The following is a 26,939-nucleotide window of genomic DNA, read 5'->3' on the forward strand; positions in this document are numbered from 1 at the left end:
CAGCTGGTTGATCACTGTGTGAACAGAATGCTGGACTAGATGGACCCATGGTCTGATCCAGCAGGGCTATTCTTATGTTCAGTGTGGGGCTTCCTATAGGAAGTGTTACATCTCCTTTGCACAAGTGGTGGGTCCTACTTGTGCAAAGTGGGACCCACCTCCCTACGGTCTTTGGGAGGGGCCGCTTTTGCAGCAGCCCCACTGGAGACTGCCATTAGTAATGACACACAGCTTCTTCCACACTGTGGTGTAATGTACTGTAGTTCTATTTAAATTATTATTATTTATAAATTTGCATCTATACCTATAAATTACCATATGCAAACCTTAAGCTCTGCTCTTTTGTCCTCTTTTGAGTGATTCACACGTGACCACCCTAATGATCTAATCCAGTTGGCTGAACCCAGTCAATAACTGAGCTACCATGTTTTTAACCAGCTGCCATTTCTTATCTAAGGGCACAACCCTATGCATGTTTAGACAGAAAAAAGTCCCAGAACACCCAGCATTCTCCTGCCAGCATTGCTGGTGGGGGAATGCTGGGAAGTGTAGGATTTTTCTGTCTAAACTTGCATAGGGTTGCGCCTTAAGCTACCTTCAAGTGTAAGGTATAGAGTAAGTGAGGGAAAACAGTTTTGGCTGTTCACTCATTGGAAACTTTCTGGCAAAGATAACAAAGGGATTCAGAGAAGCAAATGGAGTTATAGCTAAAGGAGCTATGCGAGGTGCTTCTGCACCTTGTTGACCGGTTCTGATGGAAACTTGGAGCAGATTAACCTCCCCACTGATCTCGGAGCTACCAGCCTCCACTGGGCTTTGTTTTTGAGAATGAACAGAGCAATCCTAAGTGAAGAAGGTGTGGGACTGAACTGGTGGATCATGGGGATGGGGCTTTCAACAGGAGTGTAAATGTCTATGCCAGCTCCAAGGCCCATCCTCTGACCCGACCCTGATCTGATTTGGGAACTACTGACAACAGAGGTTCACATCTGCCCCATCCTAGTCCCTCCAACCAGCAGATTTGGGGGTTAGGAATCAGGGAGAATTCAGGGAGAATTATTGGTGGTGGGGGGAAATATCAATAGATTAAGAACACAAGTACACTGAGACATCAACAGCCCCTCTGGGGGAAGAATAAGATAAGCAGGAAGCTGCAATGTACAGTATTATAAAGAAGGACTGTGAAATCCCCTAGAGGATTTCCCCCCCTTTTTGTCATTTATCCTGCCTGGTTTTTCAATGAACTCTTTCTGTTCCCTTCTTGCTTAGTTTTGAGTGCTGCATAAACACTGACAGATGGAGACTGTCGAAAGAGTAAAGAGATCTGAGGAGTGAGGAAACTGCTAAGAAGCTGGAGAGGCTGGAACAAAAGGGGTCTGTGTGTGTCCCCATTTGCCTTCAGGGAATTAACAGCTGATCCTTCTCTGAATCCCAGAGTTGTAGTTGTGGCTATACTCTCTCTTCCGTGCCCCTCCTCTGTGTGTGAGCGTGTGAGAGCGTGCATGCACACACATGCGTATTGGCAGAGTGAAGTGGCCACCTGAGGCAGCTGACTTTGAGTGTCATTAAAGGACAGCCATTTTAATTTAGTATTACTGTATTTTTACTGCCAGGGGAGAGGTGTTAGTGGGATGCTCTGTCACAGGTGCCTCAATAACTTGATCAGCTGTGGGTACTATGCACTACGACATGTCATTTGCTGCTTTGCCTCAGGCAGCAAAGTATCTTGGGCCAGCCTTGGTAGACAGATAGACCTTGGGACCCAATTGCTGCTTGCTCGGTGTCAGGAAACACCTTGCAGGAAGAAGAAAATAGTTAATTTGAGGCAAAATTGTGCCTATATGTTCCCCCTTCATGGCTAATAGTGGTTTGGACCATGGGGGGAAAGTGTTTGTCCATCACCCCCCATCTGCAGCCCTGATCTAAATCAGCACCCCTATTCCGCAGATGCTTCTAGAAGAAGAAAATTTTCTTCCACTTGCTTTGGCATTTGTAGCAGCTGATGACAGCTTCATATATGCCAGGTTGGTTTGGCCTGGCACCACCTCCTTGGCCTATTCAAGGCAAGTGTGGCTTGTGATTTAAGTAGGCTGACCATACGTACCATTTTAAACGGGACAGTACCGTTTTTTCATATTTCCCGACCGTCTCATCATTTTAATATAAATGTCAATTTTGTCCCGTTTTTAATTTTTTCTAAAAAAACTGAACGCGTTTATCATAAGGCTCTATTGCTAATCAATGCATGCAGTAAAACTACTAGTGCGACAAAAGAGGAAGTTCCATGTACTTCATCCAGCCAGGGCCAGGCTTCTTGAGCTAGCAACGATCAGACGCCACCTGCTTGCTTGTCTGCAGTGGCGGGGAATTCAAGAGGCAGTCGCTAAGGCCCATTCAGCATGTGGGAGCCAGGAGGGTGAGTGTTACTGTTATTTCTACCATTATTCCACCCATAGATTCTTTCTGCCCTACATTCAGCTTGATTTCGACTTTTCAGACTCATATTTCGGTTCAACAGGCGGTTAGCTATTTTTTTTTATTACAGCAGAACTCTCTGGTGGGACATTAGCATATATCAGCTTGTGATAGCAGTTGGGGTGTTCATTCCTTTTTTTTTTTTTTGGTGTATGTTTATGATTTTTTGCAGTCTGGCCACTGCAGTCCTGCATTAGAGTGTTCAGTGTGGTATGCCATACAGATTTGTTTACTGCTGATGTGATATTTTATAAGCATTTTATATATGTATATTTATAAGTTTTTTTTGTGTATATTCAATACATTAGTGTTATTCATTTGAGCCCCTTTCCATGTTCTTTTGCAGTGAGTTTAGGTTGTTTCTTAGATCTCTTATAGTCTGAGAGACTACAAAGGGAGCTGCAGTTGTTTTGTTATACTGTGGTTTTATTATTATTTTTTTACCTTAGCGCAGTTTCCTTTATATATTGTAGGGCCAGGCTTCTTGCCCAGAGAGAGAACCCCGTCCCGTTTTTGTCATCCCAATATCCCATTTTTGCCTCAAGGAAATATGGTCAGCCTAGATTTAAGACAAAATAAGTGGTGGAAGAGTCCCCCTCCCCTTAAAAAAAAATCCCTCCCATAATCTTCTTGCCTGAGGAGCTAATACTTTTAATCTTGGAAAGCTCTGTAAAAGATGAGTTGCCAGGAAATGACTGGAGCAACGTTGCCATTTCCACAAATTACAGGCCTCTCCAGGGCTGTGTTTGACAGTAAAATTATAGATTGTCTACAACTTCCCTTCTGCAGCTGTGAGCCATTCACTATTTGAATGCACAAGGCCGGAGGAAAGACGGGAAATACAAGCAGGCAATTGCGTGTAGGCACAAATGCCCAGTTGTGTGGATGTTATGTCACATGCCTCCCCTCAAATATTTTAAAATGTATCTGTGAAATGGTGCATGGTGACCAGGATCCAAACAGCTATTGCAGGTACATTCAAGGCCTTTGGCTTGCCCAGGTGACTTTTTTCTTTGAGTGGCAGTTGTTTATTTATTGTGACTTTTTTCTTTGAGTGGCAGTTGTTTATTTATTGATTTATTACATTTCTATACCACCCAACAGCTGAAGCTCTCTGGGGCAGTTCACAACAATTAAAACCATAAAATGCCATATGAAAGAATACAATATAAAAGTTTAGAACTACAGTGTAAAATAAATATAATAACTTAATAAAGGCTAGCAGCAGTGCAAAGATTTAAAATACAGTAACAGATTAAAAACAAGAGAAACTGAAAGACTTAAATGCCTGGGATAATAAGAAGGTCATAGGTGCCAGGTGAGCCTTTCTAGGAAGCTCATTCTACAACCAGGGTGCCACAACAGAAAAGGCCCTGTTCCATCTCACAAATAGCTCATGAAACTCCATTCAGTTCCAAAATGAGGTGGGGGTGGGGGTAGAGGGTAAGGTGTTTGAGAAATAGTCACTGGGAGTATGGAACTATTTGTGTGGTTCTTTGGATCTGGGGTACTTCCATAATTTATGGATGATGTACAAGTAGTCCTGCAACAAAATGTTGCTGTGTGGAGTGCTTCTGTTCAGTGTTCCAGCCAACCATGCACTCCTCCATGATACACTATTCCATCCCCCACACAACCAGTCACTCTGTTTTCTGTGTCCCCTGAGCATGATTTGTCCTCTGGGTTGTTCTCCCTGACCTTAGGGTTTTTTCCCTAAAGATTTTTTTCTACATCTGCAAACTAGAGTGTTCCCTGAGCTTGCCAGTACCTCCCTCTTGTGCATAGGTGGTTCCTTTATGGCAACATGACCAACAGCACTCGTGCCTGGACATTGGAAAGAACGGGAATGATTCCAACACAATAATGGCATTCAGAATTAAAGGAGATCTTCAAGTACTCAGCATTGGAAGGTTGTTCTTGCCCAACTCCCTGTAATAGGAGGATTCCTCAGTGATCTCTGATGGATGCTCATATCAGCACTGCTCTAGACATGGCTGTTGTTGTTGTTGTTGTTATAATCTCCTAAGAGGAAAAAGAATTTAGCATAATGTGGAAAATATGGTGGGGGTTTGTTTTTGCAAAGTGGCAACACAGATTGGTTAGTCACTCTCCCCATCAGTCTGTTTTTACAGAGTGAAAAGTGCTTGTACCACACTTCGGATTACAGCAAAGGCTCAGTCTGTGAAAGGAGGATTTTGCCTTTCCATAAGGTTGAGCTCTGTACAAAATATTTGGTTTCATTCATTCATATTCATTCAAGACTCCTATAGCACACTCAAATTTGCCAAGCTGGAAGATAAGCTTCTTTTAAAAACATCTTTTCACAATAGCCTTTTCAAAGGGGCATGACAGCTACATACAATATAATGAGCTTTGGCTGCTAAACCTCTGCAGTAAATAATGGTATGTGCCATAAAATCTGACCTTCCTGTCACACACCAGGGGCATGTTTTCCCAAGGGTTGGCTGGCTTAGGAAAAACTGTGAATGAGAGGGCAATGGTAATTAAGACTGCAGATGGCCAGATGAATGTGGGATGGTTTTTAAAATGATTTTACTTCATTTATTTACCAATACTCAAACTTGCCTTCACTATATATTCATTCAGAACTAAAACAAAACAAATCTCTAATTAAATAATTGTAAAAGTTATTCAGAAGATTATATTTGAACACATTTCCAAAGGAATCTTCAGCTGTAATGGTACTAACCAATAGTCCAATAGCAATGGTCTCTTTTTAAATATATATACATTTTTTTCCTGTTTCTTTTATGTTGTGATATTTTTGGATTTTACTGTATAGAGGGCCTTGGTGGGCAGAAATATGATACACAATTATGTTTGATAAATAAATAAAATGCCTCACTCCTTAATAAAAGGAGGTATTTAAGGGCGCAAGCCTATGCATGTTTAGACAGGAAAAAAGTCCTACAACTCCCAGCATTCCTCAGCCAGTTATAGGGAATGCTAAGAGTTGGGGAATGCTGGGAGTTGTAGGAATGCTGGGACTTGTTGTTGTTGTTGTTGTCTAAACATGCATAGGACTGTGCCTTTAAAAACATATCCTTGGATTCCTCTCCCCCGCCCCCTGCCCCCAGGATGAACAAAAGATCTAAAGACCATATAATATTATTAAGGGTGCAATCCTATGGCTGGGGAATGCTCGGAGTTGTAGGCCTTGTTTCTGTCTAAACATGCATAGGATTGCACCCAAAATGTATAAACAGGGGACCTGCAACAAAATGTTGCAGTGTTGAGAACAGAAGAACCCCTTTTCAATGTTCCAGCCATCCTCCATTCCATTCCACCCCCTTTTTCTGTGTCTCCCCCTAACAGACACTTGCCATTCTTAGTCCTCCGGTGGATTGTTCTTGGGGTGGATTTGCCCCCTGGATTTTGTTTCTAAACATTTTTGTATTTCTCCAAAATTTGGGGTTGCCCTAAGAATGCTCATGCCTCCTTTTTGTTTGGCTACAGTCATGTTGGCACTCACCAGCTGAGTTTGCTATTAGAGGGAGTAATTGTTAGTGCAGTACCATCATGTACATCATGGTTTATGGCATATTGCCAGGGTGAGGGGGGGATGTTCTTGTCTCATCCAAGGATCTTACTAAATATTTACTAAACCAAGCCTTATGTTAACCAGCCAGCAGCACATAGGAAACTCATATAATGTGGCACAATGTGGGGGAGGTGGTGATCCACATTTTCCTCTTGACTCTCTCTGCTATTGTAATATGGAGGATGATGATTTGAGATTTATCTTTATGCAAACAATTTAATCATCTATGATCTTATGGGACTAGGATTGTGATTTGTTTAAACTCTGAGAGGTTTGTGGCAGAATAGATATGATCAATTGTTACTTGTAGGGAGACTTGCCCATTTATATTTGCTCCAAGTGGCCTTGGGAAAGTGTTTAACTTATGGAGAGATGTGGAGGAGATGGAGAATGAGTATCTCTAATCTCTGTTTTTTGGGGCCACCCTCTTACACAGGAAAGCTTGTTCCTGGATTGTCCCATTATGTGGATCATTCAAAAGAGACTAATAAATTGGAACAAGGTTGGGCAACCAGCAGACCCTGGCATATTTTCATGCAGCCCTTGCCCTAATTTCAAAAGCACTCTGCTGCAAGCAGTCAGTTCAGACCTCTGGCAAGAGCTATCTGTCCCTCTCTGAGCAGGCCTCTTAGCAGTGGAGAGGTCTGTGGCTCAGTGGTAGAGAATCTGCTTTGCATGCCCAAAGGTTCAATCCCCAGCATCTCCAGGTGGGGCTGGAAAAATTCCTGCATCAAACCTGTCAGAGCTGCTGCCAGTAGTGTTGACAATACTGGGCTAGATGGACCATATATATTGGTCCATATACTGAGACAAATTCTAGCTCAGCATAAGGCAGCTTCCTCTGTTCCTGTGGCGGGAGGAAGAGGAGGAAAAGACAAAATGGGGGTGGCAGAGAAAGAGAAATGTGGTGGCTCCGCCCATTGTTGACTGTAGTCCCACCTATGGCTGGCATGCAGCCTCGAACAGATGAGCCCAGAGCAGCCCTGAACACCCACACCCACCCACATCAAAGGGTTAAATCCAACATTAGTCATAATTAGAGTAGACCCATTGAAAGGAATGGGACTTCCGTTAGTCATAACTAACCTAAGCCCCATTCATATCAATGGGACTACTCTAAGTAGGACTAACACTGGATATGACCCCGCAATTTCCTACCCCAATTTAGAAGAACCCAAAGAAGTAATGCTTCTGTTTCTCATGTCTGTTCTATGCCGCCTTGGTAGTGGAAGATGGTGCTGTCCAGGGTGCTGAATACATGCTAGTAATACTTTTAAATGAACACTTCATTAATAAATAAAAGGAAGTCACTCTAATCAAATATACGGTAACATAGGAAAGCCCCGATGCTGTTCTCAAGCCCCAGCCCCAAGTAATTAGCCTTAGCGCCATGGAAATATTGATCTTTCACAGGTCACCACAAATCAAAGGAGTAGATGACAAAATTCTCTTGGTCATGTAGAAATACAGATGTCTGTAGCTGGGTCAATCACACAGAGTGCATAACAAAGCATAGATAAAATGCAATCTGTTACTGGACCTTTGGGCACTGGCGTTCACCACAGAAACATAACAGATTTTCGGTATTAACATTTTGGGTACAAGCACCATTAAAATCAGTAGGAATTTTGTTATTGATGTCAATTGGGATATTCAAACTAATGGCTAGTGTCTGAAGCCTTTCTGAAAGAAACTGCTTGGAATACAGTAACACGTAATTCTTCCAGTCCAGAAAACTTGGCAGAGGTAATGCCCTGATTAAGTAATCTCCACAGTGACCATTATCAGCATTCCTGGGGCAGCTCCAAGAAGTATTTTTTTCATATTCTCTCAAAATGCTGGAGCAATTTGCGTCTTTACACACACACACACACACACACACACAATTCTATGAGTTTTACACAGTTGATGAAATCACATGACATGAAACTTCAAACTTGTTTTTAATTATCAAACACTGCATATCTTCTCAATGGTCAGTCATTAAATGGTCAAAAACATGCAGCTGAATGACAAGGAACTGGGTTCTATTATTGCTTTTGTGCCCTCTAACTAGTTCCTCTGTACCAGCCAAACAGGAATACTGGAAAATAGTGTACTGCTCTAGATAGAGAGTGGGTTTGTCCTAGTAAGGTTGTTTTTGTTCCTTAAGTATTCATTTTGTTGCATTGGTATGCACCACTCACTCAGAGAATGGAGATGATAACAGAATGTGTTCCTAGTGGTAAATGGTGTTGTACTTATCCCTTGCACCTGCCATATTGTATATATTCAGTACCAACAACTGTCATTTGGGCTGAATTGAGATACTACAGAGGCAGCATGGTTGCCTCTAAGCAAATTGGATGTGCATGCATTGCATGGTTAGCTATTTGTGTGAAGTGGTGCTCACATGGTTTGGGCCAATTTTAACCAAACACAGGATATTCCCAGAGAATGAGGTGTGTGTGTGTGTGTGTGTGTGTGTGTGTGATGTGAACCTGAAAGTTGTTACTTTACACAAATGGCAAACCATGCAGGGAAGCACCCACACAGTTTGCATTCATTTATTGTTGTTGTTCAGTCGTTAAGTCGTGTCTGACTCTTCGTGACCCCATGGACCATAGCACACCAGGCCTTCCTGTCCTCCGCTCTCTCCCGGAGTGTGCTTAAGTTCACAGGGTAAACGTAGCCGCTGCCATTTGCGTAAGCTGCGCCCGGCTGTAGCCGGCCAGGAGACCAGCCATCGCTGTCGCACCCGCCGCCGCTGAATCCGCCGCTGCGCTGCTGGAGCCGCCCCAGGTAAGAGCCGTCCCGGGATTCTGCGGGGACAGGAGGCCATTCCGCCACGGATTCCGGGGGGGCGGAATTCTCCGCCATCCCTAGTTCCATGTCCTGTTCTTACTGTGGCTTCTTGATCCTCGTACAGGTTTCTCAGGAGACAGGCAAGGTGGTCTGGTACTCCCATCTCTTTAAGAATTTGCCACAGTTTGTTGTGATCCACACAATCAAAGGCTTTAGCATAGTTAATGAAGCAGAAATAGGAATTCTGGAATTCTCTTGCTTTCTCCATGATCCAGCGAACGTTGGCGATTTGATCTCTAGTTCCTCTGCCTCTTCGAAACCCAGCTTGTACTTCCAGTAGTTTTTGGTTCACATGCTGCTGAAGCCTAGCTTGTAGGATTTTGAGCATAACCTTGCTGGCATGTGAAATGAGCGCAACTGTACGGTAGTTTGAACACTCTTTGGCATTGCCCTTCTTTGGAATTGGAATGTAAACTGACCTTTTCCAGTCTTGTGGCCACTGTTGAGTGTTCCAAATTTGTTGGCATATTGAGTGCAGCACTTTAACAGCATCATCTGTTAGGATTTTAAATAGCTCAGCTGGAATACTGTCATCTCCGCTAGCTTTGCTGTTAGTAATGCTTCCTAAGGCCCACTTGATTTCACTCTCTAGGATGTCCGGCTCAAGTTCAGTGACCACACTATCATGGCTATCAGGGACATTAAGATCTTTCCTGTATAGTTCTTCTGTGTATTCTTTCCACCTCTTCTTAACCTCATCTGCTTCTGTTAGGTCCCTGCCTTCTTTGTCCTTTATCATGCCCGTCTTGGCACAAAACGTTCCCTTGAGAGCTCTGATTTTCTTGAAGAGATCTCTAGACTTTTCCATTCTATTGTTTTCCTCGATTTCTTTGCATTGTTCATTGAAGAAGGCCTTCTTGTCTCTCCTTGCTATTCTCTGGAAATCTGCATTCAGTTGGCTATATCTTCCCCTTTCTCCCTTGCTTTTCGCTTCCCTTCTTTCCTCAGCTACTTGTAAAGCCCCATCAGACAGCCACTTTGCTTTCTTGCATTTCTTTTTCTTTGGGATGGATTTCGTTGCTGCCTCCTGAACAATGTTACGGACCTCCGTCCATAGTTCCATAGGCACGCTGTCTATCAGGTCTAATCCCTTTAATCTATTCCTCACCTCCACTGTATATTCATAAGGGATATGATTTAGGTCATACCTGAATGGTTTAGCGGTTTTCCCTACGTTCTTCAATTTAAGCCGAAATTTTGCAAGAAGCAGCTCATGATCTGAGCCACAGTCAGCTCCAGGTCTTGTTTTTACTGACTATATAGAGCTTCTCCATCTTTGGCTGCAAAGGACATAATCAATCTGATTTCGATATTGACCATCTGGTGATGTCCATGTGTAGAGTCGCCTCTTGTGCTGTTGGAAAAGAGTGTTTGCTATGAGCAGCGTGTTCTCTTGGCAAAACTCTATTAGCCTTTGTCCTGCTTCATTTTGTACACCAAGGCCATGCTTGCCTGTTATCCCGGTGATTTCTTGACTTCCTACTTTAGCATTCCAATCCCCTATGATGAAGAGGACATCTTTTTTGGGTGTTAGTTCTAGAAGGTGTTGTAGGTCTTCATAGAACCCATCAACCTCAGCTTCTTCGGCCTCAGTGCTTGGGGCATAGACTTGAATTACTGTGATGTTGAATGGTTTGCCTTGGATTCGTACTGAGATCATTCTATCATTTTTGAGATTGTACCCCAGTACTGCTTTTCCCACCCTTTTGTTGACTATGACTGCTACTCCATTTCTTCTAAGGGATTCTTGCCCACAGTAGTAGATATGATGGTCACCTGAATTAAATTCGCCCATGCCTGTCCATTTGAGTTCGCTGATTCCCAGGATGTCGATGTTCAGTCTTGCCTTCTCATGTTTGACCACCTCCAGCTTACCTTGATTCATTGATCTGACATTCCAGGTTCCTAAACAATATTGTTCTTTACAGCATCGGACTTTCTTTTCACCATCAGACACATCCACAGCTGAGTGTCCTTTCGGCTTTGGCCCAGCCACTTCACTCTTTCTGGCGCTACTTGGAAATTCTCTCTGCTCTTCCCTAGTGTATTGGACACCTTCCGACCTGAGGGGCTCATCTTCCGGCATCATCTCTTTTAGCCTTGTGATACGTTCCATGGGGTTTTCTTGGCAAGAATACTGGAGTGCGTTGCCATTTCCTTCTCCAGTGGACCACATTTTGTGAGAACTCTCCGCCATGACCTGTCCATCTTGGGTGGCCCTGCATGGCATAGTTTATGGCTTCACTGAGTTATGCAAGTCCCTTTGCCACAACAAGGCAGTGATCCATGAAGGGGCATTAATAGGGCATGCTAAGGGCATGTATGGCATATTCCTTCTCGCAATATTCTGCAGGTTAGGGGTCATCAAAGCATGACAGCTGCTTTCACCAAACTCTCAAATACTGGTCTTGTAGACCTATATAGCTACAACAGTGGCAGAGTGTCATGGAAAGTCATGAATGTTGGCCAGGTGGTGCGACTCCAACCTGTTATGTTGGCAGTTCATGCCCTATACAAGATTTGTCTCTTGTCTTGCTTCCACCATATCCTTTGCACCCAGTTCTGTGCTATGAAATAGCTCTGTGCAATGCCACATCTAGCAATGATGATGGTGGCAACTTAGTAGGACCAACCTATGATGATGCACCAGAGTGATGTCCAGATCTTGATGCAACAATTGTTGGTATGCACTAATTACTTATTTGCTTGGGCTGTCTTATCAGGCCATTAGTCTGTGATCCTAAACAAATGGACTTGGGAATAATTTCTATTTACAGATGTGGGGTATGGTTCCCATAAAATGTGTTTAGGACTGAGGGATTAGACATATAAATGTTTAATTTACTTTAAAAAATAATGTAGCATATCAAAACTAAATATGCAAAGAACACCAAAATATATATTTTTTAAACTAGTAAGATATTAAGATGCTTTGACAAAGGGGCCTTTTCAGGGGCTACATCCAGGTTCTGAAACTTTATTTCTAGAGAATCCCTTTTAGACCCCTCTCTGCTGGCCTTCTGCTGGCAAGTGAAGCCTTTTTTTGTTCAGACAGGACTTTGACCTGCTGGATTCATCTTCCTGCTTTGATTGATGGTTTTAGTTGAGTTGCTGCTGTTTATCTTTGTTCTAGATTTTTATCTGCTCATGTTATACATTTTGATGTTGCTGGTTTTAGATTCTATTTTATAATTATATGTTTTATTGTTGTTAGCCATATTGGGGACCTATTGCAGGAAGGCTATGAATGTAAGTAAGTAAGTAAGTAAATAAATGCTTTCAGTCATTGCATCACATTGTGATAAGAACTATACAAAATGGAAAAGTGTAAGATCTCTGCCACAATAAATAATGCAAACATTGGAGCTAAACTCCAATAACATTGGTGTTATTGGATTAAATAAGCATGTGGACACATTTTATTGTTAAAGACAAACATCTGAATTACCAATTTCCAGAATGCTAGCCATGTTCGTCTGTTGCAGCAAAAACAGAAAGAGTCTTGTGGCACCTTAAAGACTAACATGTTTAGTCTGGCATAAGCTTTCATGGACACTGTCCACTTCATCAGATGTATGAAGTGACAATCGCACATTGGCTGATCTATAATAAGATATTCAAAGGAAAGAAAATATTACTAGTAAACCAGATTTGTTTCTGCTTTTGCCTCCAAGTTCTGAACAGACCTGTTATTTCTAGAACAGTTATTCACCCCATGGGACATAAATCCATCTTCCAAAAATATAAAGCAGAAAACAGAATAATGCATAATGTTTGTTTGTATTGAATAGTGTTTTTTTCCAGGAAATTGCCTGGTGTACAGACATAAAATCCAGCTAAAATTAGTTAAAATTAAATTTTGTCTCTTCTTTGCCTCTTCAGTGCTTTGCTTTCTGCATGCCATTTATGTTGCAGAGATTTTCATTTTCAGTTTTGACTGCTGCTTTGTCCTCTTTAAAAAAAAAAGGGGGGCTCTCTTTGCCAGAAATGTCTACCTTTACCAGTTAACAATGCATGCAATTATTTTATCAGCTAAACCAAGGATCTGCTACCCAGTACTTCACTTACATTTCTGTTAGCTCAGTGTTCAGTTATTCCATTTTCCCCCTGCCAACATGAAAGCTGTGTAGAGCAGTGAGTCTACTTGTGCCAGCTGGCTACACATTTGTGTGACTATCAATGCAATCCTATATTTGTCTATTCAAAAGTAAGTCTCATCAATTTCAATGGGGATAAATCCCAGGTAAGTGGGTATAGTGTCTGGACCACTCTAGAAAAACAGAAGTTATAAGGTTAACAGTTTTGTTATACAGACCATCAGCACAAATAATGTTCAGTTTTCACTAGCATACTTACATGTTCTGGATTCATATTTGACTACTGCAACCTTAATTAGGTATAGACATTTGAATAACTGATTTGAATTTTGGATTACATATTGATTTAATCTTAGGTGTGATATTTCAAACAGATGAATATTGGCTAGAACAACCCACTGAAGAACATGTATCACTTGAGCCTTCTGAGTATTGCCGTTAGCTGCTTGAAGTAAGAGAGTGTCCATGCAAATGCATAAGTATTGTGTATACTGAATACTGTTACAGAAATTATCACAGTCATGATTTCTTCTGAGTAATAAATCTATGGATCTAAGATATCTATTTAGAAGTATGTCCCACCAAAAACAAGGAAACGCTTGTGTCAACACAGGGCCAGTTTATATATGCATTCAGCAGAGTAGCTTTTACTGGAATGTAGCACAAGCTGGATTCCATTTATAAATCCTCTGCCCTTCAAAAAGACAACTCCCTACATGTTTGTTTATTTATTTAAAACATTTGTATCCCGCCCTATATCATTAGGATCTCAGGGCAGCATGCAGATAAAATCAGTTTAAACAGTGTAAAGCAATAAATAATTTAAATAGCTAAAAGCATATTAAATCATTAAGGGAGCAATCCTATGGCTGCTAGTCAGCACCTAGATGGCCATAGAATATGTCAGTTTTGGGAACCGACCTCAGAGCCTGCGCTCCGAGCTCGGTTCCCTGAGAACTGACCTTCCCCTCCTCCCGCGCTGTTTTGCAGGCAGCTCGGAACAGCCCTGCGCTCAGGAGTCCGGAGTGGTGAAAATGGGGCATTCCGGGGCGGGGAAGGTGGAAATGCCGGTATGACATATCCAACATGTCATCAGCAGCTGCTTCCCCTGCTCCGCTTCCCCGTGGCTAGACAGCCAAAATCGGCTGTCTAGCCGCAAATGCAGAGTGGCTGAAGCGTGGAGGGGATGATCCCCTCTGTGTTTCTCCTGCCCTGCATTGGATAGGCGGTTGCCTCTGAGTTCGGAGGCAGCCACCTACCCAGGTAGGATTGCACCCTAAGCTAGCTAATACCAATTTAAAATCTTAAACAATAAAACAGTTAAAACAGTGTGCAAATTCAGAGAACTCACGTTAAAACAAGCAAGTTAGCATCTCAGGGACAAGAATTTGGCTTAGCCTCCCTCATGACATGCTGTTTTTCTATGTGTCTCTCACCTATGATCTCTCACTTTCTGCCCAAAGTGGCACAATCCAGGAAATATCTTTCTTGATTCTATTAAATGCATCAATTGTCTCTTAATGCCCCTGTAATGCTAGCATATTGGTAGCATTTTGTGACATCATGTTCATAAGTGGTGAGGAACTCCATCCAAATAAACTAAATTTTGAAGCAGCTTGGGTTTTCACTGAATGTAAGTATACATTTTCATTGAAGTGAATTTTTGAGCTGTTCACTGTAGTTTTATGGTGGCAGTACATGACAATGGAATAGCATACAAAACATAATAGCATACTCAAACAGTTATGACATAACTAAACTATGGCAAATCAACAGCATAAGAACTACATTGCTGGATCAGGCCAAAGCCAATTAGTCCAGTATTCTTTGGAAGAATCCCAGAAACCAGCAGGTACCAGGTGGTCCACCTTATATTGACACTGTGGTCTCTCTTCTGGCTACCTCTGCTTTAAGGAGAACAACATATAGAAAGCCTAGAGCAGGGTGGGCAACTTGTGGCCCTCCAGATGTTGTTGGCCTACAACTCCCATCAGGCTTCAACTACTGGCTATTCTGGTTGGCTAGGGCTGATGGAAGACACAAGCCAAAACATCTGGAGGGCCGCAAGTTGCTCACCCCTGGCCAAAGGGATACCATATCAATTAGATCTTTAGGTAAAGCAAACTTTATCTTTTCTATTAGTACATACATATTGATGCTGGGAAAGATTGAAGGCAAAAGGAGAAGGGGACAGCAGAGGATGAGATGGCTAGATAGCATCACTGATGCAATGAATATGAACCTGAGCACACTCCGGGAGAGAGCGGAGGACAGGAAGGCCTGGCGTGCTATGGTCCATAGGGTCACGAAGAGTCGGACATGACTTAACAACTGAACAACAACAACAACATACATATTCCAAGATCTCATTTGCTCCACCCAGAATTCTGATTAAGGCTGGTTACCTGTGAGTAAGTGTCACTGAATGCGGTGGGACTTACGTCTGAGTAGAATTCATTACAGACTTTTGATCTGTCCCATCATTCAGCTCTGAATCATCAAGGCTAACTTGCTGCAGAATATTAAGGCTAACTTGCTGCAAAATAATAATGTATATCTCCTGTGTTTTGCAGCTAATCTTTACTGTAATATATTACTTTTGATTTAAACTGTCAGAAAATGCAATGGGGAATTAGAGGAATTAATATTTAAGCTGTACGGTGCATTTACTTGTAACCTTCCACCCTTTTGAGCCATTGGTAGATGAACATGGCTTAGCCTGCTGTTTGTTTCAGCTGCTAACTCATATTGTTAATGTAATGGTTTTGCTGTACATTTGAATGTTTTATAGTATAAGTAATTTATTTATACTTGTTGTTCACTGCTCTGGAATCTATTGGATGAAGGGTGGTCTATAAATAGTTTAAATAAAATGAAAAAAGTAATTATTTAATTGCTTGGATCAATGTTACATTGTCAGAAGAGTACTTCTATGTATCGTTTTAACTAAAGCATTAGTTCATTCTGATTTTTACAGTAGTACACAATTTGTCAGTTACAAGAGATAAAGCTCTCCCTTCCCGTCCCTACATGATTTTAATGGTTTCCAATGTAAAGGAAGGGATATCTTTCACAAACATATAGCTATACTAACACGTTAAATACTATATAAATTGAATACACAGTGGTAAAGCTCATAGTCTTATCCTGCTTAGGAATGTCAGAAGGAACGGAACCCAACCCATAGCTTGTGGTAGGGCTTTCCACAATGCTGTATTATCAATCAAGAAAGACTTGCTTCTTGTGGAGATTAATCTGGCCTCTGGATATGTTGCAAATTGAAGCAGGGCCTCTTTAGCTGGTCTCAAACCAGGGATACCTTTATCCCTGCATGCGCCCGTTGCTCCAAATAAATTTGCTGTGGTGGCAGCAAAAAAGTGGCAATTTTGCAAGCAAACGCGGTGCATGGACAGTGCGCACCTTGTTTGCTTGCAAAATTACTGCTTTTTTTGTTGCTGTGGCTGGGGGGGGGGTCTAGACCCTGGTGGGTTTGGGGTGGACAATACAACCCCCAATCCCCAGAATTTGCCCACCCATCTTAAACTATGAAGAGTTCACATGGGAGCAGGCATTCCCAGAGATGCCCAGATTTCAGACCATTTAGGCCATAAACTTTAGGGCAGGGATGAGGAATGTGTGGCCCTCCAGGTGTTGGTGGATTGCAATTCCCATCAGCCCTAGCCAGCATAGCCAGTGGTGAAGGATAATAGGAGTTACAGTCCAATAACTTCTGGAGGGCCACACATTCCCCATTCTTGCTTTAGGGCTTTATTATTGCTTCTTGTGGAGATTAATCTGGCCTCTGAATATGCTGCAAATTGAAGCAGGGCCTCTGCTTCAAAGCCAGCACCTTGAAGTGGGCCCAGAAGCATAATGGCAAGCAATGTGTCTGTTTCAACTTAGGTAGAGTATGATTACACCAGCTTATGATAGTCAGGTGACAGCATCCTCTACAAGTTGCAATTTCTGAACTGGCTTCATGGGCAGCCCTATGTAGAGCACAGGACAGTAGCATAAACTAGTGGCCATTAAGATATGGATGACAGTTGTGCAGTAATCAAAGCTAGTTAAAGGTAACCCAAACCTCAGCTGTCACCTGGGAATCCAAGGGTAAAACTGGGCCCAGTAGCACCCCAAGCTGCAAACCTGATCTTTCAGGGCGTTCACAATCCGATCTAGAATAGGACTTTCTCCTTCTAGCTAGTCCACTGAGTCAACTATCATCACTTGGGCAGATAGATTTTGTCTGGATTGAGCTTATTGACCTCATCCAGTCCATCACTGTTCTCAGGCATGTGTTTTGAGGCAGAATTGCCTCACCTTGAAAAGGACAAAAAGGGTACCATTTGCACATTGAAGATACCTAACTTCAAAACCCCAGATGACTTCCCCCAGTGGTTTCATGTCAATGTTTAAAAATATGGCAGACAAAATTGAACCTTGAGCCAATCTGCAAGACAATTCCCATAGGAACTACAGTCTCCCAGATTTACCTTCTGAAAGCTTGTTGTTCAGTTGTTAAGTCGTGTCCAATTCTTCATGACCCCATGGACCATAGCACACCAGGCCTTCCTGTCCTCCGCTCTCTCCCGGAGTGTGCTTAAGTTCATAGTCATTGCATCGGTGATGCTATCCAGCCATCTCATCCTCTGCCATTCCCTTCTCCGTTTGCCTTCAATCTTTCCCAGCATCAGGGCCTTTTCCAGGGAGTTTTCTCTTCGCATTAGGTGGCCAAAATATTTGAGCTTCAGCTTCAGTAACTGTCCTTCCAACGAGCACTCAGGGTTGATTTCCTTTCGGATTGACTGATTTGACCTCTTTGCAGTCCAGGGGACTCGTAAGGGTCTTCTCCAGCACCACAGTTCGAAAGCATCAATTCTTCAGCGCTCAGCTTTCCTTATAGTCCAGCTCTCACAGCCATACGTTACTACTGGGAAAACCATGGCTTTGATTATATGGAACTTTGTCAGCAAGGTGATGTCTCTACTTCTTACTACGCTGTCTAGGTTTGCCATAGCTTTCCTCCCAAGGAGCAAGCGTTTTTTAATTTCATGGCTGCAGTCACCATCTGCGGTGATCTTGGAGCCCAAGAAAATAAAATCTGTCACTGCTTCCATTTCTTCCCCTTCTATGTGCCAGGAAGTGATGGGGCCAGATGCCATGATCTTAGTTTTTTTAATGTTCAGTTTCAAAGCAGCTTTTGCACTCACCACTTTCACCCTCAACAACAGGCTCTTTAGATCCTCTTCACTTTCTGCCATTAGGGTGGTATCGTCTGCGTATCTGAGGTTGTTGATAATTCTCCCGGCAATCTTAATTCCGACCTGTGATTCATCCAACCCGGTGTTTCTCATGATGTACTCCGCATGTACGTTAAATAAGCAGGGCGACAATATGCAGCCTTGTTGTACTCCTTTCCCAATTTTGAACCAATCGGTTGTTCCATGTCTGGTTCTTACTGTCGCTTCTTGGCCCTCATACAGGTTTCTCAGGAGACAGGTAAGGTGGTCTGGTACTCCCATCTCTTTAAGAATTTGCCACAGTTTGTTGTGATCCACACAATCAAAGGCTTTAGCATAGTCAATGAAGCAGAAATAGACGTTTTTCTGGAATTCTCTTGCTTTCTCCATGATCCAGCGAATGTTGGCGATTTGATCTCTAGTTCCTCTGCCTCTTCAAAACCCAGCTTGTACTTCCAGGAGTTCTCGGTTCACATGCTGCTGAAGCCTAGCTTGTCGGATTTTGAGCATAACCTTCTTAGCATGTGAAGTAAGCGCAACTGTACGGTAGTTTGAACACTCTTTGGCATTGCCCTTCTTTGGAATTGGAATGTAAACTGACCTTTTCCAGTCTTGTGGCCACTGTTGAGTGTTCCAAATTTGTTGGCATATTGAGTGCAGCACTTTAACAGCATCATCTGTTAGGATTTTAAATAGCTCAGCTGGAATACTGTCATCTCCGCTAGCTTTGTTGTTAGTAATGCTTCCTAAGGCCCACTTGACTTCACTCTCTAGGATGTCTGGTTCAAGTTCAGTGACCGCACTATCATGGCTATCAGGGACATTAAGATCTTTCCTGTATAGTTCTTCTGTGTATTCTTTCCACCTCTTCTCAATCTCATCTGCTTCTGTTAGGTTTAACATTCATTTAAGAAGGCCTTCTTGTCTCTCCTTGCTATTCTCTGGGACTCTACATTCAGTTGGATATCTTCCCCTTTCTCCCTTGCTTTTCGCTTCCCTTCGTTCCTCAGCTACTTGTAAAGCCCCATCAGACAGCCACTTGGCTTTCTTGCATTTCTTTTTCTTTGGGATGGATTTCGTTGCTGCCTCCTGAACAATATTACGGACCTCCGTCCATAGTTCCTCAGGCACTCTGTCTATCAGGTCTAATCCCTGAAATCTATTCCTCACCTCCACTGTATATTCATAAGTGATATGATTTAGGTCATACCTGAATGGTTTAGCGGTTTTCCCTACGTTCTTCAATTTAAGCTGAAATTTTGCAAGAAGCAGCTCATGATCTGAGCCACAGTCAGCTCCAGGTCTTGTTTTGACTGACTGTATAGAGCTTCTCCATCTTTGGCTGCAAAGGACATAATCAATCTGATTTCGATATTGACCATCTGGTGATGTCCATGTGTAGAGTCGCCTCTTGTGCTGTTGGAAAAGAGTGTTTGCTATGAGCAGCGTGTTCTCTTGGCAAAACTCTATTAGCCTTTGTCCTGCTTCATTTCGTACACCAAGGCCATGCTTGCCTGTCATCCCGGTGATTTCTTGACTTCCTACTTTAGCATTCCAATTCCCTATGATGAAAAGGACATCTTTTTTTGGTGTTAGTTCTAGAAGGTGTTGTAGGTCTTCATAGAATCGATCAACCTCAGCTTCTTTGGCCTCAGTGGTTGGGACATAGACTTGAATTACTGTGATGCTGAATGGTTTGCCTTGGATTCGTACTGAGATCATTCTGTCGTTTTTGAGATTGTACCCCAGTACTGCTTTTCCCACCCTTTTATTGACTATGAGTGCTACTCCATTTCTTCTAAGGGATTCTTGCCCACGGTAGTAGATATGATGGTCACCTGAATTAAATTCACCCATGCCTATCCTACCATTGAGGAAAGAAAGGAACAATCAGAAAACAATGACCCCAACCCCAGCCCCTGAAAGGTGGTCCACAAGGCTGTCATAGTTGATGGTATTAAAAGATGCTGAGAGATCTTCATACTCCCCCTATCCTTCTCCCAGTCTAGGCTATCGTCCAGAGCAACCAAGGCAGTATCTGTGCTAAACCCCCAGCCAGGCTGAAATTGATCCAGATACTCAGTTTCATCCAACAGCACCTACAACAGAATTGCAGCCTTGATTCATGTTCCTCCTTGAAACCTCTCTCTTAATAGCTACATTCCATGGCATGAAATGGAGAACATTCAGTCTCCCTGGACACTCTGTGCTGAACTGAAAGCTGCCATTGTCCAGCAGAGGAATTTCAATGGGAGAATCCAGTGTGAAATAGCAAAATTGGAGCAACCAAGTTTGATTATGTTCATTTGGGTATGAATAGGGATAATGATTTCCTGTTCCACTGCAATTGTTAATTGATGGAGAGAGAGCAATCCTATGGTCCCTGGGTGAGTGTCCCAAGGACCACAGGATGGCTCAGCCAACCCCTTCCGAGGTCAGAGACAATGCTCTGACCTTGGAAAGGGGAGTCAGAGATCTGACCCTGATCCCTCACACCCGACACGGAGAGGCTGGCTGCCTCTCGGAAGTCGGAAAATTGACCTTGGGGAGTGGGGAAAAGGGGGCGTTCTGGTGGGTGGTGAGGGAGGAGACTGGACTGGTCAGAATACTATTTATCCTGAGCCTCCTCCAGCCTCCTTCCCTCCCCTTCCAAAATGCCCTCTACACCCCTGTATTTTTATACTTGCGCCAACTGAGGTTTTTATTCCATGGCATATAATTTATAAGAACACAAATTATTTTTGAGCTCTTATAAGAAAGAAAAAGAAAAGTACAGATTAATGTGATTCATTATGTTGCAAAAAGAAATAGAAAATTCTGTTAAACAAAATGCTGCCAAAGCACTCTAAAGGGATATAATATTTTTTTTTTACTGTAAGTATAAAATTTCCTTGCTCTGTCACTTTCTTGATGTTCCGGAAAAATAAAATTACCACAAAGTCAAGCAAATACCTACCTTGGTTAAAAATAGATTTTCTTTCCCCTGCTGCAAATAGACATGATTGACAACAATGTATCTGAGAGTCTGTCTTGCTCTGTGTCAAGGGACAAGTTATCAATAGTTGAATTCTGTGCTAAACAAAGTGAACTTTTTAAACATTGTGATGTTTGATTTGTTCACCCTGTGATTGCTGTCAGATTCTATTGATTCTTCTTTATAACCCATCTATTGATTGGTTTTTTTATAACCTACCTAGCAAAAAAACATTGAACTTAGGTAGCTCACATACAACTTTTTTCACACACGAAAAATAAATGTAGAATCACTTTTCTCTTAAAGGTATACAGCAAATTAAAATGATACCAGAGTGCATACGATGAAGTAATTATTTCTTCCTCTTTAAAAACCTGGAGTTCAGCAGCTAATAGCATTATATTTGGGAGGGTGGGGAAGAGGAATAGAAAAAGAATTTACTATGACAGTATTTTGTGAATGTGGCTGGAAACTACACATCAGTTATTTCTCCATTTTATATAGTACATTGTATCCAATGTTAGTCTAACTTAAGTCCCATTCATTTCAATGTGTCTACTCTAAGTATTATTATTTATTATTTATCGCATTTATATCCTGCCTTTTTCCTCTTGCAAGGAACCCAAGGTGGCTTACATTATCCTCCTCCTCCTTTCCATTTTAGCCTCACAACAACTACCCTGTGAGGTAGGTTGGGCTGAGGGTCTGTGACTGGCCTAAAGTCACCCAGTGAGCTTCCATGGCCGAGTGGGGACTAGAACCCGGATCTCCCGGCTCCCAGTCCAACACTCTAGCCACTAGTGGTGTCCTACACCTAAGTAGAACAAACATTGGACACCACCCTATGTATTTCATCTTTTGTTTTTTTTTTCCAACACAGTCATCTCATTCAAGGCATGGAAACCTTTTTGAAAGGTCTAGAGGGAAAGGTAATTTATTTCACATGCTGATCCAGCACAAAAAGGTCCTTATACACATCAATGTTCCATTAATAATCATTGTATGACACTGATTATAAGGGGCATTTGTGTACTGTATTTTAACACCAGGAAACAGTATGAATGTTTTGATGACCCAGAAAGTTGTCTTTTAAATATATATATGTATGTATGTATGTATAAACTTGCAAATATGTATACATGGCAGTGATGATAAAGTAACCAAGGTTTGCTTAACGCAGAAGCCTAAGCATTAGTAAGTACATAAAGAACTGGGACATAAATAGGTAATGGCTTTGTGTGTACATAGCTATGCCAGCAAATCTAGCAAGCTGCTTACTTTAATCAGGCACAACAGGGGCTTTAATACTTTATGGGGGATCCAGTCACTCTGCAACCTGCCCATCTTTAATTTGCGACTCTTCTCCCACAAATCCCAAATCCTCTGCTCTTTCACTAAGGATTACAGTGATAAATGGTGGACAGTGTATGGTGTCATCCACAACATTCCTCAGGCCAGAAAGGGCTGACTATCATTTGATTTAAAAATGCTTTTAATTGCTGCTGTCTATCTGCTATCTACGGACTTGAGCACACGGAGAGAGTGGAGGACAGGAAGGCCTGGCGTGCTATGGTCCATGGGGTCACAAAGAGTTGGACACGACTTAACGACTGAACAACAACAACATCTTCTATCTATTTTTAACATTTAGATGCCACCCTATTTGCTAAGAAGCCATCAAGCTGGCACAAAACAATTTAAAACAATTAAACTGTAAAAAATTAAAAACCACAAAGAACAGTAAAAACAGTAATACATTCTAAAACAACATCATTTCAAAGGCTAAATTAAAAAGTTGTGTCTTCTAAAAGCCAAGAAAGTGGGAGCCAATCATATTCCATATTGGGAACGACACAGGAGAAAGCCCTTGTGTGTGTGCCCAAGAAATGGGTCTCTGCAGGCAAAGGGCCTCTCCTTAGATCTGCTGTTACTATCATCATCATCATCATCATCATCATCAACTGAAATGCACTAAACTATGAAAGATCATCTGGCTGTTGGTTCTCCTCCCCCTCTTGAAAATCTTACTCACATGACATCTGACTTAATTTCTTCCTCAAGGAGCCTCAGGAGTGCTAAACATAAGCTGCTGTTACAGGGCTAGCTGCAAGGGACAAAAAAGGAAGAAAAGAAACAAAGAAATCAAGGAAAGAAAGCTGAGCCACATGGCTTGTGCACTATTAGCTTTCACAATGCCTTCAACATCCCACCCCCTCAGATACTCAAAACAGGGGCCTGCTATCTGCAACAATCTAAACACTCTTGATGATAGTGCAGAATTAAAGCCCTTGCTAAATTCCTCAGGCTTGAAAGTCGATGGAGGCTGAGGTCGGGCAGCTTGTACCCCTAAACATGAGAGCCAGCATGGTGTAGTGGCAAGAGTGTTGGACTGGGAGCTGGGAGATCTGGGTTCTAGTCCCCACTCGGCCATGGAAGCTCACTGGGTGACTTTGGGCCAGTCACACACTCTCAGCCCAACCTACCTCACAGGGTTGTTGTTGTGAGGATAAAATGGAGAGGAGGAGGATAATGTAAGCCGCCTTGGGTTCCTTGCAAGAGGAATAAAGGCGGGATATAAATGCAATAATAAAATAAATAAAATAAATAAAATGTGTTGCTTCCAGATGAAGTTTTATTGCACAATTGCCCCACCTCATTCACAAAGTTTTCCAGGGGGTCCAGATGTTATCTTCCATTTGTAACCCTCCAATGTTTTCCTTTGGCTTCTTCTGTCTTTTCCTTTTCACAGAGGGTGCTTCCAGCACTACCTATCCAAATATATTGTGCATCTATTCCACCTTTCCCTTCTGGACCATTTCCTGTGGTAAGAAAAAAGACAGGAGGAGGAATGGGAACATATAGGAGGGTTAGAAATGGAAGACAATGTTGTTTGGACCCCCTGTAAAATTATGTGGCTGAGGCAGAGTGATTTCACAATAAAAGGCTTATCTAGAAGCACCCAGAAAATGTGTTAAGGGGGGAAAGATGGAATAGGTGTATCATGTCTTTTGATTGATAAAGCTAGTATGTTTTGGATTACAGTTTGTAGTTGGGTGGGGAATACTCTGTTGACTGCAAGAAATGGTATGGTTGGTGAACAGAGAGGAGAAAATACCTTAACCTTTGGACGCTGAGGTCCTACCACTAACAATCAATTGTGCAGTTATTCCATCTTTTCCTCATTAACAGATTTGGGGGCAAGAAAAAAGATGGAAGGCGCAGTGGGAAAACACGGAAGAGTTAGAAATTGAAGGTGAAGCACCCTTTAAGGAGGAGGCCAAAAGTATTTTCATGCCCTAGGCTGATATTCCAAATCAGCGGTATGAAACCTTAGGCCCACAGGCCAAATCTGGCCCATCTGGGGTCCCAATCTGACCCTCTGAGGTTCCCCAGACGACCATGGCCCCTTCCCCTGGCCCCACTACCTCTTCCCAGACTGACTGTTTCATCCTTTCCTGCCCCCTCCATTTTCAAAGGTTGAAATTCATCTCCCAAAGCTTAGTTACTGGCAGTAATAGCTTTCGTATGTTGATATTTTGGTATTTTGGCCTTCAGCCGCATCCACCACTGGAATGTGCCCCAAGAGTTTCTCCAAAATTAAATTTGGCCCTCGGGCTGAAAGAGGTTCAACACTCCTGTTCCAAATGATGCTTCCTGTAGCAGTAAACATAAACAAAATGCATTTAACACTTTCCTGCATTTTCATTGTATCTTTAAAAATCTGTTGCCTGAGGCAGAACACTTCATCCTGCCTAATGATGGTATTGTATATTTTGGTTTTTTAAAAATTAGTTTTCTAAGCTGGCTTGAGGGGTTTTATAGTGAAAAAGTATAATCCCCCCTTCCACATACCCTAAAATAAATAATGCATTCCTGCATATGTTAGATATTTGCTAGTAGGGTTCAGCGTGTTTTACCAAACAGAAAGAATAAATAAAAAATACTATTTAAAAATAATAATATGAAATTGAGTGACAATTGGAAGTGTAAGGATTGGTTTAGCACTATATTGGTGGTGGATGGGTCTGAACTAACTCTGTAGCTTTGTGGGAGAAGGGGGTTAGTTGTGTGGGTACTCTAGGAGAAATTAAGAAGGAGGCTGCAGGACCAGCCCTACCATTAGGCAGAGTGAGGCAATTGCCTCAGGCAGCAGATGCTGACAGGCAGCAGCAAGGTGTTAGAGGAGTGAGCTGTGTGCCACATGCCCTGTCCTGCACCCCCTAAGCTAGCCTATTGCCGTCAGGTACTGTGCCCAGTACTGCAGTAAGATTCAACTGCTCGTCCAGTCCGCTTTTGTACATGGAACGGGAGGGGTTGCCATTTTGTTCCGTGCCTCAGGCAGCAACATGTCTTGGGCCAGCCTGGGAAAGCTGGTAGTATGTGGGAGATCCTACAGCAGGAGGGGGCACCTTGTAGCCCTCCCATGTCGCATAGCCAGTGGTGAGGAATGACGGGGCTTGCAGTCCAACAACATCTGGAGGGCTGCGAGTCAGCCCTGGTGAGGGAAAAAGGATTCGGATCACTTGCCAGAGGGGCCCGAAGATGAAGCGGGATACTATCACTAACGCCAGTTAAGGAAAAAATATCCCTGAGGCCTAGGCATCCCTTCTCTCCTCTGTCCCCTCACTGGTTAACGCTAACGCCAATCAGTGTCGTTGCGCGGACACAAATCCTAACTCCCGCCCCCGTCACTATTTGGGGGGGGCCAACCTCCCCTCTCAGCCCAGATACAGCTCGGTGGGCGGGGTTAGTTTCTGCACGCTCGAGAGCGCTGAGGGCGAGGGGGCTGCGTGGTGCGCGAGAGGAGCCGCTGCCTGCCAGCTACCTGAACAGCCGCCACCGCCGGTAGAGAGTAGACGGGGAACACCCCCCCCCCGCGCGCGCGCTTGTGCATGCGCGCGCGCGTTTGACTGAAGAGCCGGATGGAATGTGGCGCGAGGTAAATGGGGGCCGGGTGGTTGGTTGGTTGGTTGGTTGGTTGGTGGGTGGGGGGCGGGGGAGAGGAGGAATATGTTGCGAAAGGGGAAGCGCGCGCTCCGACCCCAAACCGCTGTTTTGAGAATAAGCGCCCTCTCCTCATTTCTTAACTGCGCTGAGGGGAAGCGTAGGGAGACGAGCGGCGGCGGTTTTTTTTTAATTCGAAGCGCCTCTCCTTGGAGGCGAGGCGGGCGGTGTTTTTTTTTTTTTTTTCCTTCTCACGGTATCTTCTTTCCCTCAGAGTTTGTGACGGAGGAGGGTTAAAGCCAAACGGTCTCCTCCGCTAGTCGGTGCTTCCCGCCCGGAAAGAGAGAGCGAGAGCGCTAATCTCCCCCCCCCCCACACGCGCGCCCACAGAGAGCCTCGCGAGGGGTTAGTGCCAGTCAGAGCCCCTTCATGTGGGGCGGTGGGTCCGTCGTCGTCGTCCGCCGCCGCCGACCCAGGTCACTCACCGGTCCCTGCCTCAGCGCTGTCGGAGTTGTGTGTTGCCTTGTCTTTCGCGACTGCTGTCCGCTTGATAAACGGAGTAACTCTCTCTGTCGGGAAGTGTTGCGACTCCCCCCTCCCCAGCTTTCCAAACAAAGTGCTTTGATAGAAGAGGGGACGAGGAGACCGAGACTGGCTGTGCCCCCCCCCGCCCCGATCTCCCCCCTCTCCCCCCACATGCGTCAAGTCGCCCCTGGGGCTTTTGTTGACCCGCTTTGCAGGCTGCATCTCTATTCTGGAACAAGCAGTTGTTTCACGGAGCGATTTGCATTCTTCTTAACATT

At 43.3% G+C, this 26,939-nt stretch overlaps 1 protein-coding gene and 1 long non-coding RNA gene across 4 annotated transcripts in view; one reads left to right on the top strand and one right to left on the bottom strand.

Moving 5' to 3' along the window:
* Positions 1-2,643: 2,643 nt before the first annotated feature.
* LOC146349539 (uncharacterized) lies at positions 2,644-26,076 on the bottom strand. The gene is made up of 4 exons (XR_014789013.1): positions 26,018-26,076; positions 23,845-24,011; positions 23,225-23,296; positions 2,644-4,497 (listed from the first exon to the last, which is right to left on the bottom strand). It is a non-coding gene; the product is annotated as an uncharacterized LOC146349539 (long non-coding RNA).
* The window catches only part of WASF3 (WASP family member 3), a 64,374-nt gene continuing 63,352 nt past the window's right edge, over positions 25,918-26,939 (top strand). For 2 of the 3 annotated variants that reach the window (XM_084842927.1, XM_084842924.1), the window contains exon 1: positions 25,933-26,131. The gene's annotated coding sequence lies outside the window, so the exon portion shown is untranslated. Of the gene's footprint in view, positions 26,132-26,939 lie in introns of all 3 variants that reach the window. The other variant, XM_084842925.1, reaches the window with a different exon arrangement.

The sequence above is a fragment of the Heloderma suspectum genome, chromosome 3 (genome assembly GCF_057233095.1).
Source record: "Heloderma suspectum isolate Gila_16-S chromosome 3, 16-S_ref, whole genome shotgun sequence".
Lineage (NCBI taxonomy): Eukaryota > Metazoa > Chordata > Lepidosauria > Squamata > Helodermatidae > Heloderma > Heloderma suspectum.